The 17,482-nt window shown below is 30.4% G+C and overlaps 1 protein-coding gene across 1 annotated transcript in view; it reads left to right on the plus strand.

The window, feature by feature from the left end:
• Positions 1-967: 967 nt before the first annotated feature.
• LOC124534693 overlaps positions 968-17,482 on the plus strand; it is a 193,308-nt gene continuing 176,793 nt past the window's right edge. The window contains exon 1 of the mRNA XM_047110675.1: positions 968-1,205. The gene's annotated coding sequence lies outside the window, so the exon portion shown is untranslated. The remainder of the gene's footprint in view (positions 1,206-17,482) is intronic.

Consider the following 17,482-nt stretch of genomic DNA (forward strand, 5'->3'; position numbering starts at 1 on the left):
AACAGACAACGCATTGGAATGCACAAATACTTTAAAAGGAAAATATGTTCATGATATATTAATCTCTCTGAGCATACAATATATGTTATTATAGCGTGTACATTGTTAATATATGTGAAAAAAAACTGTTGCTGTTGTTTTAACTTGGCATTTGTTGTACGATTTTTCAAGGATACTTTTTAATATATTGCGTGTTTTTAATGGAATTGGGTCAATAGACAATGGAAACCAAAATTCTATTTTTAAATGAAAATGGAAATATTGAACAATATTTTAAAGCTCATTTAATTATTTTTGATAAAAGAAAATATAAATAGACTACAGACATTGCGAATAAATACCTCAATTTACATTAGCTTGTGCATTAGGCGAAAATGACAAATTTATATATTCTGTTTATTAATATATCTGGTCTGCATAATTTAATCATTACGATCGAATATTCATTAATTTATTATAAAATACAGTTATTTTTGTAAAAAAAAAATAACCAATTAATAAAACTAAATATCCATTCTAATATTTATAACGTTAATAGACTATAAAATATAAAATCTAATGATGTATTACTATTCAAATTACGTGTACAATGGCAATGCTGAGGCGATTTTTTTTTCTAACGTTGTGTCTTAAATGACGACTTAATAACAAAAATTAAACATTTAAATCCAATACTTTATGGAAGTCTTACGAAGTCACAAGCCGATCATAAATAGAGAGAGACGCATTCGTGTCAAAAGTGAACATGCGCCGGCGGTCAAAATCGGATGAAAAATTCGCCGCGCCAAATTTCCGAACTAAGGATTATCCTGTCAAATTTGACGCGCGCAAATTAAGAGCACGGTGGTCGGGTGAGCTTCAAAGGGAACCGGGCGAGGCGTCAATCTCACTTCGCCGATTTTTAGTTAGTTTCAAAATAAATGAAAAAAGTATTCAGTTTATTGCTGTCTCGCATCGGTAGCTCAGTTCGAGGTTCGAACGCAGCGCGCGCGCGCGTTCTTGTAATGACATTTCCCGCCTAGAAACGTAATTCGAAATTCAAATTTCTTAATTGTTAATATTTAATTTTTTTAGTGTACTGTGCTTGTGATCGACTCTTTTAAGTGGTGTGTGTGATTGTGTGACTATTCCGTTACATCAGATATTGTATGTGCGTCTTTTAGTTAAACATGAAAATTATAGCTGCGAAACTAAGTTTATATCGGGTGAGTTAAGATAAAATGTAATTCAACATTTATTGTATAAATACATATATTTTAATTCAACTGTTCGAAATATTCCATTTATAGAAATTTTATCAAAAATTAAAATAATTTATATCCAAACAGGTATAACTCACTATATTAAAACATTGTTTTTTGATTTGTTTTTTGAATTGTAATGGGATTTTCTTAAAACCTGAAGCTTAATTAATTAAAATAAAAAATATATATTTTTAACTTTCATGAATAAAAATCAAGTTCAGACGAAAACGTTTAAAAAACTTTGTCTTGAAATTACTCGCCGCAACGTAAGTAACGCTGTGGTAAGTAATTTTAAGTTAAAAATACTTAAACTTAACATTCAAACGAGGAAAATAAATTAAACAGGTTATCTAAAGATAAATAGTAACAGTATTATCTCTTGTTTTCTCAACAGTACCGCGCTTATATATAATTGTTTTCATAGATTAAATGGATTTATCTCACTATGTAAATAACTAACTTTCTACGCAAATATAACTAATATTAATACAATTCATTTCAAATTGATGTCATAGGGAAATTAACTAATTTTGATAAAATTGTTTAATTCACATATTCTTTGAGTTGAGAATTAAAAAATCAACAGAAGTGGGTGTCAATTTTTTATTTATTTGTATTTTGTCAAAATGAAGCAAACAAAATGTTATAATTTTTTTTCATAATACTAATTAAAAAAAATAACTGGCACTCAACTATAAAGACCTCTTTAGCAAAAAAATAAAAACAAAAGGCAATCGAAATCTTGATTTTGGAATACCAAAAACACAACACGTCTATGAAAATTTATTCGTTCAAAGACAAAAAGTATTTGTCCAATTAATTAACATAATTTTCTTTTCTTACCTAAATAGCTGCATTGTATAAACTTAAACAGCTTGTATAGAACGCATGTGCTTTTATATTAAACTTTGACATACACATCGATTTTCACACTAGCATTAATTATGTAAAATTTCGACGACCGTGGTGACTAAATGAATAAGAAATACACCTAATTGGATGTTTGAGTATATATTTTGACAATCCACGAACCTTATTAACATATACTGCATTACATTACGTATAGATTTATGATTATTACTTTTATTATTGATTATAATATTATTCAACAAAAAAAGGAACACTAGCAGATGGTAAGATCCCGGTTCATTCACTTACTTGCACTAGAAGGGTAACTTCTAGCTATATTTCATTACGTTTTATTTTTATAGATAGGCCGTCAGAATCCAGGCATTCAAATTTGGCTTCAACTGCTATTTCACGTAAACCAGATATTTTTATTGGATTTCAAGTTCATTATTAAATACTTAGTTTCCATTTTAATATTAGTTTAAAATCGAATAAGACAAAATAATCATATACAGTATCGTGATTAATAACGTGCATTAAGATGTAATCATTGATCGATCTAAAAATAATAAAAGGTCATTTTTTTATTTCATAATCAGTTGAATCGTTTGTTAAAAGCTTTAAGGTTTAATCGACTAGGACAGTTCAGATCTTCCGAATACGGACGAACAATCACGAACGAAATGTTCCAAATGCTTAGGATAGTTGAATGCGTTCAAAATTAGTAGCGTCACGTGCGTATGCACTAGAAGTACAACTAGAATGTTTATACGGCTTCCCTAGACCGTTGTATGTCGTTTTGTGTTCGATTTTCAAAGTAAGGTGTCGTCTGCGCCCGTGTGTTTTGACCCGTAGATCATGTTATTTCCGATTGATCTTAATTGCTCAAGTTGTACGAACTAGGTTTATATAATCTCTTTATAGCAGAAATTTGATTGGAATTTAGTTTTTTAATGTGACGAAAGGTACCTGTTATTTAATTAGGTGCAAAATATTTCGTTGTATTTCTTTAAATTCGAAATGAGATTTGTCATTTCAAAATATATAAAAATAAACGAAATATTAATTAATACAACAATGTACTTGTGTGGGACAAAATTGTTATTAATGCACTTTTGAAATAACGATTCTAAAATGATAAAAAAAGGTTCATGTTAATAATGTCATTAATTAAATATGCAAATAATAATATTTTTTATTCGTCGAAACGTCCAGTTATGTTAATCAAAGTACATACCTTCATTTGGAAGTAGGCAAGTGTTGTTGAATATTAAATGTCCGTGTCAAAATAACCCCACTTAATAAGCGTAAACAATGCGAGGCTACCGTGTACAATCATTAACAGTATTTACCATGTAAATAAGCTTCGAAACTTTCTTGAAGGTACAAGCAAGTGAAAAACTGTAACGAATTTGAAGTGCTTTTTTTTAATTTTTGATTTCATCTAGATATACACTCCAGTAATCATTTACCGTCATCTGATGTTAAGTAGTCTTTTCCGGCCGTAAACATTACAGCAAATATTATCCTTACTTCGCATGCTTCGAATGCAGAAATCAGTGGCCCTAGATTTTGCGTGCCTCGTCCCTGTAGTCACTCGCCCTTCAAACCTAAAAAATACTAAGTATTACTGATTGGAAAATATGTGACGACGGAGAATACCTACCCAGATGGGTTGTTACAAAGCCCTACCACCTAGTGAATGGTTTAATTTATATAGTGACCTTTTCGTTGTTATTGTCACTTAATAGTGGAAGGTTACTCTTACACCAAAATATGTAGTGAATTAAGTAATTATAACGTTTCGTATATTCTTCAAACCGGAACGAAGAAAAGTAGAATATTGCTCTATGGTCATGGAATAAGTGATGCGTGGGTGGAACTTAGATAAGCGTTCATACAGAGTGCATTTTCAACAGTATTTTAAAAGATATTGTACACACTGAACGATTTTGCATATACTGTTATGAATACATATAATTCTGTAAAGTGATACAAAGACAAATGTTTAATGAGGAAAAAAAATATTAAAAAAAATTACGTCTTAAAATAATCGTTTATGCCATTGAACCGTGTATTCATTGTTACACGAATCGAGTCTTTGGTCTATATTTTAGTAGCATTATAGATGACCGTTCACGTATTAATTCAACATCACATTATTACGTGATCTCTCAAAGTAACTACAGGCACAAAGGACATAACATCTTGGTTTTCACAGTTGGCGGTACACTAAGCGAAGTAAAGGATGACTAGTATTTCTTTAATAAAAAAAAACACTTCTTGAGAACACACAGAATATGTGAGTTTACCTGAGTGTCCTCAAGTATGATACTGCTGTTCTCTCTCAATAAAATTTAGGTCATTACTACTCGACTGATCATTATGAAACTTTTCATGCGGGTTATCTGAATTCTCCCCCACCTCCCATTCACATGTGTAAAAAAATAATATTTTTTATGTTTAAGTACTTATTTGTCGCGATATTACTTTCAACCAGTAATATTAAATAAATTTGATTTGCAGTTAATACTACTACTACTACGTTAAGCGTGTTCGTTTGAACTGTACATTGTTTACTCCAAACTTCGTCAGATTTGAGAAGGAGAAAAGTTTACTCTTAGACGTCTCGTCTTGTTTGAGACTGATAGGTGCCACTGAACTTGCAATCAATAAGGTTAATTGTGTGTAATTCATCATTTTGTTTTATACATTTAATATTTATAAAAAATATACGTTGTTCCTTTTTTAAAAGTTAATAATTATTTTTTTTTCTTTTTTTTTATAAATTGGTGTCGTGTATTGTTCCTCTTCAGATTATAAATATTGAAGGAATAAATTTGTGTATATGATACATGAACAATATAGTAAAGAAACACTGACAATTTTAGAACTTTGCAATGTGATGTCGTAAATAAACAAATTCTGTAGTATATTTAGTATCAGTATTGCACCCGTGCGAAGCCGGGGTAGGTAGCTAGTTGATTATAATATTCGACTATGATAATTACATAAACATAACCACATTACGGAAGGTGACTCAAATATGCAAATAACCTATAAATAAAAGATTCGACTGAGTATCGCTAACGTGCTCCTCAGAATTGTTCTGTTCCCTTCCGTTCCGTTACTTTTTCATGGATCCTATGCTCAGAACCTTACCAAACTTTCAACAAACTACAAGGGTAGAAGTATAATAAAAAAAGAATCATTAAAATTGGTTGGCACAATTTTGAGTTATTCACCTATTTTTCGCGCACATACTCAATCAAAATTTAAGAAAAGAGACCGTATGGTTTAACAAGCCATAAAATAACATTTATACATGTTTTATACTCTCATCTGAAAATAATTAGTAATGGGAGTAGTTTAATGACAGTGATTTCGAAATATGTTCATATTTATTTCATAACTTGTAAACTTTACATAAAATATACCTAAACTGTTGCTCACATTATATTTGTTAAAAAAAATTTTACGATCGAGTTTGAGTCGAAAGGTTGCCTTTCCAATTGAATCATATAACAATACTATATATTTAAATGTAAGTAATTACCATGTTCGTATCTAAGTTTAGTTAAACCTATTTACGCTCAGTTCCTGAGCAATAAATTTGATCCCAGATTAAGTAAAATTGGTAGAAATCTGACAGTCGACAGTGGCAATGAATGTCGTGCACACATCAATTAATTGTCCAATGCAATTAGCTATACATTTAGGTAGAGTTATAAATATGAACCCTAATAGTATTCGCATAAGAGCTATACTTAAAACAAACACTATGTCTAACGGTCGTTGTAATAGGAGATAAAGCTTCACGCGAAATTGGTATTTATTGGTTTAGTAATTTTAGTCTATAATTGTGTGAATAATTTATCTCTGTGATAGTAAATGAGACTAGAAAATAATGTAAACTAATAATAAAGTAGTTGATACAAACAGGGTTTGGGCGGTAGAAGTGAAATATTTCTTCCTTAGTGTTCATAAGTCAAGAACCAATTTGTTAACTTCTGCGGCGATATGTAAACACTGAATTGTATTTTGATAGGGTTTTGTATTAATTGCAAATGTATAAAATTATTGACATTTAGTCTAAGTAACGTTAAAATAGTACCATATGCGTAATATAATAAACAATTTTCATCTAATCTCTATCTTATTTTTTTTATTTTATTTGTAGAGGTTGGCTTCATATATCGATGACCATAACTTTACCGGATAATATATTATAGAACTCTCGGTACTTCTAATAAGAAAGCAAATGTGCCAAATTTCCATTTGAAAATTATTTAATAAAATGTAATTGTGTCGTAAATCTTTCTTTCAGTGCAACATAAATATGACCGATTTCGGCCATTCCTTAAAGAGTGTATAAGCTGCGCTGGAGATCATAGTGCATACTAAATGTGTGTAAACAATGACTATACGCTTATAGAGAAAGACTGATGGAAACGAAGAGAATTAGGTCAAAGGAAAATCTTATCACTGTCGGTTTTTAGGCTTCGAAATACTTATTACTGAGGATTTAATTTCGGGAAACATTTTGTTATTGGTCTGACTCGGAATTTGGGCATTCAAATATGCCTAGAAGTAATAAGAGCAACAAGACATTTTTCATGAACATTATTCCATATATTTTTACAGACGCATAATACCTCGTTTTAAAAACACCTTAAGCATATTAAACAAGGAATTACTTTAGGTAAATAATAATCGTTAGTGTTATAAAATATATGTGAGATATGTCTGTCTTCCAATGACGTGTCAATGACCTCATTATAAACATCAGTACTTCATTTATTTTCAAAATACCCCAATTTAAACCTTATCAGAACGGCATAAGACTACAGACAATTGCAGAACGCGTACACAGACCAGACTCCCACAATGCAAGCATATCCCTAGGGATTAAGTTTTTATTTATATTAAATAATAGTCTCCTCATGTTAGACAAGCTACAAATAACTAGTTATGTCCTAAAAGTCTTGTGATGCTATAGTAAACATCAGATCTATTGAGGATTTACATCGTAAAAATAAGCTAAAGATCTCGGAATTGGAATTGTTTCATTAACAATGATGTAAAATATAATTTTACTCAGGATACGTTAATATTTATGATGGTGAGTAGGTGTATTAAAATATTTCTTATTTTATTTTGCTAGAAAAAAATATGTATGCGGTTCTTCTGACGTGTTCCGCCTCATGACGTGGCGGATTTGGATCTCAGTGGTTCTAAAGCCATCAGAATAACCAATACGAGCCATCAGTACTCGATGTTAGTACGGTACTCATCAGGTACCGTAGAGTTTCGTCGGGGAGCATCACGGTTATATTGGAATTTCAAGCTAGAGTGGTTGCCGGAGAGACGGTTACTGGGGGAAAAGTGGCCATAGTCTCCCTGGTCTTCTTTGGGGGAATGGGTGAGCTCTTCTTTCGCTCACGTTTTATCTCTCATCGGTCTCCTTTTGCGGCATGATGAAATTTTCGCAGAGATAAAACATCTCCATCCAGCATCTGCGTGATAAGTGCGATGCTCGGTAGCGCACTTGTTTTCCACCGCCTACCACCATCTGAGAAGGTCCTCCCATCTCAAAGAACCACCCGGTCCTAAGAGCATGACTCCGACAGTTTTCTGAGATGGAAACCACGGAGATAGGTACGAGTGGGATGTGAGTTCCGCCCTTATAGTGTCGAATAGCTGTACGCACCCACTGTCAGATAATATAATACTATTTTGTAAGTTGTACGGATATACACGGGGTCCACCAATCAAATTTCACTAGTAAAAAAACATTTTCCAGTGTCAAATGCAAATATGTTTCTGTGGTGATGTGCAGCAAGTAAAATCGTATAGCTAAGTTAAGGTCATAAAATTATAACTTTATCCTCGACGTACTAACTTGATCGAAACGATGATGGTTTTATTTGCGTTAAAATGATTATAGGGAAGAGATCGGATTACAGACGAGCAAGTTTCGTAATTATGCTAAATGTATTTTCTAGATAACGTATGTGCACTGAAGTAAATTCCCACAGCGACATATTGTCAGATATACAAAACAATAAACTTTTGATTTCAGAAAAATGTATACATTGTACGTGTGTATTGTAAAAATATTCGTAAAAAAAGGAATTAAAAGATTATGCAAGTAATTAAAAAGAACATAAGGAAATAAAAACCTATTTACTTCCTGAGGGAAATAGAGCATGAGAAATATTGAATTTAATAAAAAAAATTCTTTTCGATCGCAACATTTATTTATGATAAAACTCTAATTTTTATATCTCAAATAATTAATGTGCTGTCTTTGTGTCAAAGTTCCGCGGCTTCTTTGATCTTCCGTATCTCGACTTCGTAAACCCTCGCAGCTGAGAATTTAATTCAAGAATAATAAATTCAAAACAATGATCTGAGGATTCAATAATTTTATACATTACATACGAATGATGTTATGTAATATATTTTATTTATAGATTCTAAATAAGAAAAAGTTGAAATCGAAAAAAAAAATCAATATGAAAAATCTATCTATCTTTTACTAATTATGTATACTTAACAACTGCATTACAACAGTACAACTACATTTATAATTTAGCCACATCAGGTAACAACACAAATATCTTACGGTCTTATTGATCCAAATATTTATATTATATGTTATTAAAGTATATATTTTATAACACAAAATAAAATTTGTTTTATAAAATTAAGTGTATAACTTATCATTTTAACCATAGTGTTCCATTACTAAAATAATTCAAGAAACTAGTTACGATACTTAGGATTAAAAATATATAAATAATTCAAGTGCAAGTATTACGTATTACATATTAGTTCCATTTCAATATCTCTACGTATCGTATTGATCATACTATAATTGTAAAATTATAATTTGCAAACTTGAGAGATTAAAATCTCTAATCTAATGGATATTTCCTCTTTGCAACGGCAAAATAAGCTGTAGTTTTCCAATGAAACATTTACGAACCTTATCTAATACGAATATGTTAAAATAATCAATCATGTAATACGTAAATTATATAATAAACATATACATATGTAAATAGAAAAGAGTGACTACTGAGATTCTTGCAGTTTCTTATATATAGGTATAGGTATTATTTGTAAAATCAACATTGCGAACAGGAGGTAGATTTTCATTTAATTCAATACTGTTCCAAATTTGAATAGATGACTAATTGGTGATTATGTTACTTTAATTAAGATTTATGCGGCTACATGGTATGGGCATGTAATGCGGAGGAATGAGGAATATATTGTGAGGAAGGCCTTGAACATGGATATGGATGGACGTAGAGGCTCTACCTCTACGTCCATCCATGACGACCAAGGAATGGATGGATTGTGTAAAAGACGATATGGTTAGAAATGATGTTACTTGTAAGATGACGTCTGACAGAGAAGGATAGATAGATAAGAGAGGATGATATTATTTTATTTTACTTTAGTATGGATGTGTCTTGGAATGTTTGCATATGTCTCATACTTCTTTTCCGGGCGGAAACATATTCATTTAACTATGTATGTAACATATTGAAATCAAGCATCACAGTGTGTTACATAGAAACTATACTCAATAAATGAAATTAATCGTTTTCATAGACGAGGAGATAAACAAAAAGCAAGTTTTTATTTATCGAAAATAGTGGATCATACGTTATTTTTATTGGTGTCTCGGCCAATTAACCACTTAACACTATAGGTGTTGAAGATTTCCATCAGACAACGACCATAAACAGGTCCAACGAGTTAAAATACTTAACGAGACACGGAGGATGTGGCAATATAAATATTTAATAATGCCCTAAGATGCAATTACTCGATTTAACTACCGTTGCCACTTTTAAAGTTCAAAGGGTACAGATTTGTGCTCATGGATATTTACTGCTGATGTCGGTTTCCGGAGGAATACGGACCTTTTATTGAAGCTCGTGTCATTTAGTTAATGAGATTTTTCATGTTTGCTTCATCGAAAGTCTTGCGGCAAGTTGACATGTTTTTTTTTTAAGTGTATACTTTTGTATACAATACAAAAAAGTGTTATGGGAATTGAAATAAAAAAGTTTACATGTAAATTTAAATAATTAATAGAATAATATAGTTTTTTAACAACTTATCTCAATGTTGGTAAATGTTACAAATTTATGTGTGTTGCAAATCTACCAAGTTAATGCGATATTCTAAAATTGTTTATCACCAAGCAGTTTTAAAATTATTAATCTGTTTTATTGCTTAGATTTAACCGTGTAGGGTACATACGGATAGCACATTGGCGTCCGTGATAGTTCGTGTCTTCAGTATAAGAACATAGGTCAGATATACATATACATATATTAATTTCAAATTTTAGCCTTAACATTATGTATCTTTTAAATTGATTGTATATTGTTTTCTAATCTCTGTATTTGACCTAGACCTTTGTGAAAGTAGTTTACGATGCCTGATTAACTGCTACTTATCTAAATTAACAGATTACAAAACTAATAAAATAGCGATTTAATTCTGTAGTATTTTATAGAAATAGCTCAATTAGTGAGATCTACTTATGCACTTGTGATAACTTATGCCATTGACTCAAATTATTAAAACTGAAATTCTTTAACATAAACGTGTTATTTTCTTTTGTTTTTCTTTAAAAGTGAGATGCAGGTAGAGATAGTGACTGTAGTTGAAGATCGAAACATAAACATTTTTTTAAAGACTATATTTACGATAATTGTTCATTTTGAGAAAGTCGATGAAATTTCGAGAATGTGAATTGTGAGAAGAGTCGAGATGGCCCAGTGGTTAAAACGCGTGCATCTTAACCGATGATTGCGGGTTCAATCGCAATCCTAGGCAAGCACTGCTGATTCATGTGCTTAATTTGTCTTTATAATTCATCTCATGCTCAGCGATGAAGGAAAACGTCGTGAGGAAACCTGCATGTGACAAATTTCATAGAAATTCTGCCACATGTGTATTCCACCAACCCGCATTGGAACAGCGTGGTGGAATATGTTCCATACCTTCTCCTCAAAAAGGAAGAGGAGGCCTTTAGCCCAGCAGTGGGAATTTACAGGCTGTTGTTGTTGTTGTTGTTGATGAAATTTAGGTGAGTAAAATTTCATACTTTTTAAACTTCGTTTACATGTATCATCACGAATTACATCAATGATAGTATACTTAATATACCAATTAAAATATACAAAGGTAAAGGGAAATATAACGATATATTCGTTTCTGTATGTGTCATAGAAGTGATCTGTGTGTAGGCAAAAAAATAAGTTAAAACTGTGACAATAGTGGAATGATACGTAATTCGTTTATTTTTAATCTCGTCTACAATAAAATACTACCACATATGCGAGATTAAGTGGTCAGTGCTTCGGCCACGGATATTGAAACTATGCCAATCTTTGGCTTCATCGCGGAACTCGGCTAATTTAATTGCAATAAGAGAGATTATAAATGTAATAGAATTATAAAGAGAATTTGTGAATTCTTTCATAATGTTTTATGATTCATTAAATGAACCATGTAAGACTAAAGTATAATTATAAAATAAGTAGTATAATTATTCAATAGCAAATCGGGGATTATAGAAAACAAAGCAATTATGAATAAGACTACATGTTCTCGACCTTTTCTTTGCGAGCATGTAGATGTATATGTTAATATTAGCATACCAATATCAACTACATCACAGGATCTACTTATCCAAAATGCGTTATTAGTATTTCATTGTTGGATATATTCTGAAATTTTGTTTAAGAAAATATAAGAACCTCTTTTGTAGATATCAAAAATGTTAAGAAAATTGGGAATTGTTCTGTGGTGACGACATTGTATTCGACGTAACGTAAATGTACACTCAAATAACGAATGTTATTTGAGTGTACATTTCTATATTTAGTTTTGCTACATTATCATTTAGATTTAGTTAATAATGATCTTGGTATCTTGTATCCGGCTTGAAGGACCAATTGACTTATTGTGCGACCCACACTCTAAAGCCCACTTGATAACACTACGATGATTCAGGTAAATAATAAATTAATCAAATACTATTATTTATTAATGATATATATCTTTCACCTTCGTCTAAAACAAAAAGCGATTTAAAAAAAAGTAGTTTGAATATGGAATCGAAGCTTTTTTTTAATTTTATAAAGTTTGAAATAAGAACTACTTTTGAGTTTGCTTTTACTTCTTAACATGTAATGGCCAAGTGACCTAAGAGTGGGACTATTAAATAGTAATTATTATCTAATTAGCAATACAGGACGTGATTTTGAAAACATGTTTGGTTAATACTGCTATATTAAAAAGCTTGACCTTTCTTAATAGTTTCATACTGTCTGTAGTATATATTCTGCAGTAAACTTTCATCTTCATTCAACATCTTTGTCACTCGGAACCCGTTCACAACCGACTTAACTCGTAGTTCGTAATCTCATTGCATATTAATTTATAGTGATTTAAATTAAAAGCAGCTTAAAAGGTAACGTTATTTATCTGACTAGTTAGTTCGGATGCCATTAATAATATCCGTTCGATATTAAACACTAATTTCAGATAAAGAATATGGTTATTTTAATTTTATGTTTTTAATATTATTAGCAAAATATTCCATTTTATAACCAACCGTTGGTATAACAGAGGATAACAATAAAACTGTATTACTGTTATTACTGTAATACTTTATTTTTAAAGGATTGTATTTAAATACAGATCTTATATTTAACTAACAGAATTAAATGACGTATCGCTATCAGATTAGTATTTAGCAAGAAATTCATTTGTTATTCATATTCTTAGATGACATATGTATATGTACAATTAAATTTATGTCTTTTAAATATTGACCAACTAATATCCTTGAATTGTGAAGCAAGGTATCACTGATAATGTTTTTTAAACTGAATTTTAAATTAAGTAATATCGTGGCTGCATTTAAACTTAATGAAGTATCATACGTCTATCAAAAATTTATAGACGGTTTTAATGTGAGTTTCGATGTGATTAAGATAACTTCCTGATCAAGATTAGATTATCTTTATTGATGATGATACAGATAGTAGAGATTGATGTTTTTCAGATTTATCGTAAATTAAATTTCGACTAGGGAATATATCATATATGTTAATTGTAAGTTTTTAATAGGTACTTTATTCGAGTAGTCTCTTAAAATCCCGATTTTAATCAAATTACCTGTTTGAAATGAAGATTCTATTGAGAAGAATCTTATGACAAGATAATGAGTAGTTACTAACCTAATAGAATATCTCGTATTTAAAAAAGAAAATGTTTGTTTTTTAATTTAATAAAAAAAATATTTTTTAATGCGATTGCGATTATACTTCGTATAATTGCTCTTGGTATTTGCATGTCAGAAACTTGACACACTGTAAATTGTGTGGCATAAATATTTAAGAAAAAATAAAAAGTAAAAAAGTGTAAAAAACTGCACTTGTTACATGATGTATTTATTTATTTTATTTATTTATTTATTTGGGAAGCCAACGTGGTATACAAGGTGTCTAATTCTACAAGATACATCCTTTCTTAAAAAGTATTACCATGTACATCACTCTTACAGGCTAACTCATCATGTAAAAAAAGAAAAAAAAAAATAAAGAAAAGAATCAGACAAAAAATACTACTGTGCTTATTAAAGAAGAAACAAGTTACAAAAATGAAAAAAAAAAAGTAAAAAACTAATTAAAACTATAAAATAAACATAAAAAAATACATTATATAAAAAAAAAAAACAAAGAAAACAACTGTGACATTAAAACAGTGTTATGGTAAAAAATATTTCCTTAATTTATTCTTGAAATTCAATTCAGTGTTGCTAAATATATCAATATCAGCTTGTTTAAAAATAGAATTATAGATTTTTATAGCTCTGTATAAGGGAGCAGATTTGCCTAAGTTAGTTTTAGTATTCCTATATTGAAAAGTTTTTTTATTCTTATTTTGGGCTCTTGCGTTTTTCTTCGGTACGGCCAACATGATTTTACTTAATAACTCAGAACAATCTATACGTCCGTTTAATATTTTTTGTAATACACAAAGATCCATCATGTCTCTGCGATTAGACAGTGACATTGTCTTGTAAAATTCTAACTGATCTTTGTAACTTTTATTACAAATTAATTTATTACTCTTATAACATAAATGGCGCATAAATTTTTTCTGTACTCTTTCTAATCTCTCCTTATGACTTTGATAGTACGGACTCCAGACAGTAGAACAGTATTCGAGCTTGCTTCGAACCATTGAAATGAACAAAGTCAGCCTACTGCTTGATTTCTTAAATTCTTTTGTACTTCTAATTATAAACCCTAATGTTTTAAATGTTGTCAAAATCAAATTATCTATATGCGGTATAAAACTTAATTGACTATCAATTATAACACCCAAATCATTTATTTTTTGAACTTTTTCTAAAATATGGCTTTTTATATTGTAATTAAAGTTTATTCTAAATAACTTCCTACCGAAAGTTATAATGTAACATTTTTCATTATTTAATTTCATTTTATTTTTTTCACACCATACCAAAAGTCTATCCAAGTCTTGTTGCATTAATTCACAATCATCAATACTATTAATTTTTTTATAAAATTTAAGATCGTCCGCGTATAGAGAAAACTTACTGTTATTAAAACATTTTGCAATATCGTTGATAAATATTCCGAATAATAATGGGCCGAGATGAGAGCCTTGTGGAACTCCTGATGTAGCAATAAATGTATAGGATTGATATCCCCCAATAACAACATTCATTTCTCTATTTATTAAATAAGATTTTAGCCACTTACCAAAACTTCCGCATATACCATAGCTTTCAAGTTTATGTAGTAAAATATTATGGTCAATTACATCGAATGCTTTAGAGAAATCCGTATATATGCAGTCTATTTGATTATTATAGTCTATGCTTTCCGATAAGTTATCAATAAATAGTGTTAAGTTAGACAATGTAGATCTTCTTTGAATAAAACCATGCTGATTCACGGAAACTACAGACTTCATGTGCCATGTCAACACTGGACAAATTAATGATTCAAAAATCTTAGCAAATGCTGACAAGATACATATTGGTCTATAATTTTTTATTTCTGATTTATTACCCTTTTTAAAAATAGGGACGACTCTTGCTATTTTCCACGTACTTGGCATTTCACCAGAACTTAATGATTTATTGTAGATTAATAATAAGGGTCTAGCTAATGATTCTGCACACCGTTTTACAAATACTGGCGGTATATCATCCGGGCCTGCTCCTTTATTTATATCCAGACTTCTGAGTTTGTCTATGACTTCACTCTCAGTAAGACGGATACTACTCATTCGTGAATTATAACAAAGTTCGTCATTAGTGTCTAACAACGACGATCGTTCATTATGTCTGATGTATGTGCTTGAAAAATAATTAGCAAATTGGTTACAGATATCCGTGCCATCAGTGAAAGAACAATTATTATATGTCATCACAGAAGGGAAGTCGCATTTATTACCGCGTTTTGTTTTCAAAAATGAGTAAAAAAATTTTGGATTGATTTTTATATTAGATTCAACTCTATCAATGTAACTTCTATAGTTTGCTCTAATAAGAATATCACATCTGTTTCGAAGTAATTTAAATTGTATCTCATCTAAAGGATTTTTATACTTTTTATATAATATTCTATACTTATTTTTCTCGGCCAATCTTCTAATTAAACTTTGAGAGTACCATATTGGATAAATATTTTTGTTCGTGATAATTTTCATTGGCACACATTTTTCTATAATCTTTCTTAATTCAATATAAAATACATTAGTTAATTGATTAATATCTAAACAGTTTTTAAATAGTATATCCCATTGTATTGCAGCAAGATGTTGGTTAATTAATTTATAGTTCGCGTGTAAGAAATTGTATCTTATTATACTTTTATGGGATATAATATTAGGATCATTGAGCTTAGCTTCATAGTAGATCTCTAGTGGAGTGTGGTACTTATCTATCGGACAAGCAGAAAACATACTGTTATTTACCTTAACGTTATTAGAGTTACTAAACACAAGATCCAATCTTTTACCGTATGCATTATTGACGCCATTATATTGAAAAAGATTTGTCAATGACATGAATTCATTTATAAGAGCACCAGCTGAATTATTATAATTTGGAGTAAAACTTTCGTTCTCACGAGTCCAATGAATAGCAGGTATATTAAAGTCCCCTGCTATAATTGCAGACGAATGTTCGTCAATTACTCTTTCAACGTTATGAGTAAATCTTTCAAGTACCTCATACTTCAATGGTGAAGGAATATAGACTGCACATATAGAAATAGATTTTTTGCCTAATAAGACTTTCACCCACAGATCCTCACAGTATATCGTCTCCCATGAGTGAACTCTATAAGACTGGTATTTCTTGGAAACCGCAATCAAAACCCCTCCACCATCCAGTCTGTCAGTATTACTAGGATCACGGTCCCTACGAAAAATATTATAGCGATTGTCTATAAATTCATTGTCTGAAATACTACTATTGAGCCAAGTTTCAGTAAATATTATCACATCAAAGTCAAAATTAAGTATAGCTAAGTATATATCATTTGTTTTTGTTCGCATGCCCCTTACATTTTGATAAAATAAATTTAATTGTTTTACCATAACACAAACACAACTAAATAAATTTACAATTCAAGCAAAATACGTATAGATGTAGTATAATGTACCATAAAATGCAGCACGTTCATATAATATTAGTATATAAGTAGCTACGATATGCAGTATTACCCGTTTTCAATTTAGACTACGACCGTGACAAGAGAGTCTTTCATGTTCTTTTAAATATTTTCATTTAAATAATTTAAAACTCTTACAAACAACATCTGTTTCATACGTCGACGCATTTCAATATTCCAACAAACATTAACTTTTAAAAAATCGTAACTGTATCCTTGTTTCCCGCCGAACGAGTATCAAGACTATCATTTGCAGTGTCGATAAACCAACAGAATGGGAGATTGACGGAGTTTTAACAAGTGCTCATGGAATATGCATGAGGCGCCCGGGGAAGGATGTACGTAATCACGCATCGCTGCAGATTCTTAATCGATCAGGGCTGCCTGTTATTCAATTATGACTGTTTTTTCCTTGTCAAAGATAGTCCACAAACGCATTTAGTAGTGTAACGTATTTGACGTATACATACACCTTTTTGATACAATAAATCTATGAAGGAGATTGAATGAAATTAAAAAAAAAGTTTTTTATACCGTCACATGTTTTGATGCTGATTAAACATTGCAATGGCTAGTACATAAGGTTAATATATATACTCATTTTCATATACAGTAGCAAAAGTAACAAGTAAT

This window comes from Vanessa cardui, chromosome 13 (assembly GCF_905220365.1).
Source record: "Vanessa cardui chromosome 13, ilVanCard2.1, whole genome shotgun sequence".
Classification (NCBI taxonomy): Eukaryota; Metazoa; Arthropoda; class Insecta; order Lepidoptera; family Nymphalidae; genus Vanessa; species Vanessa cardui.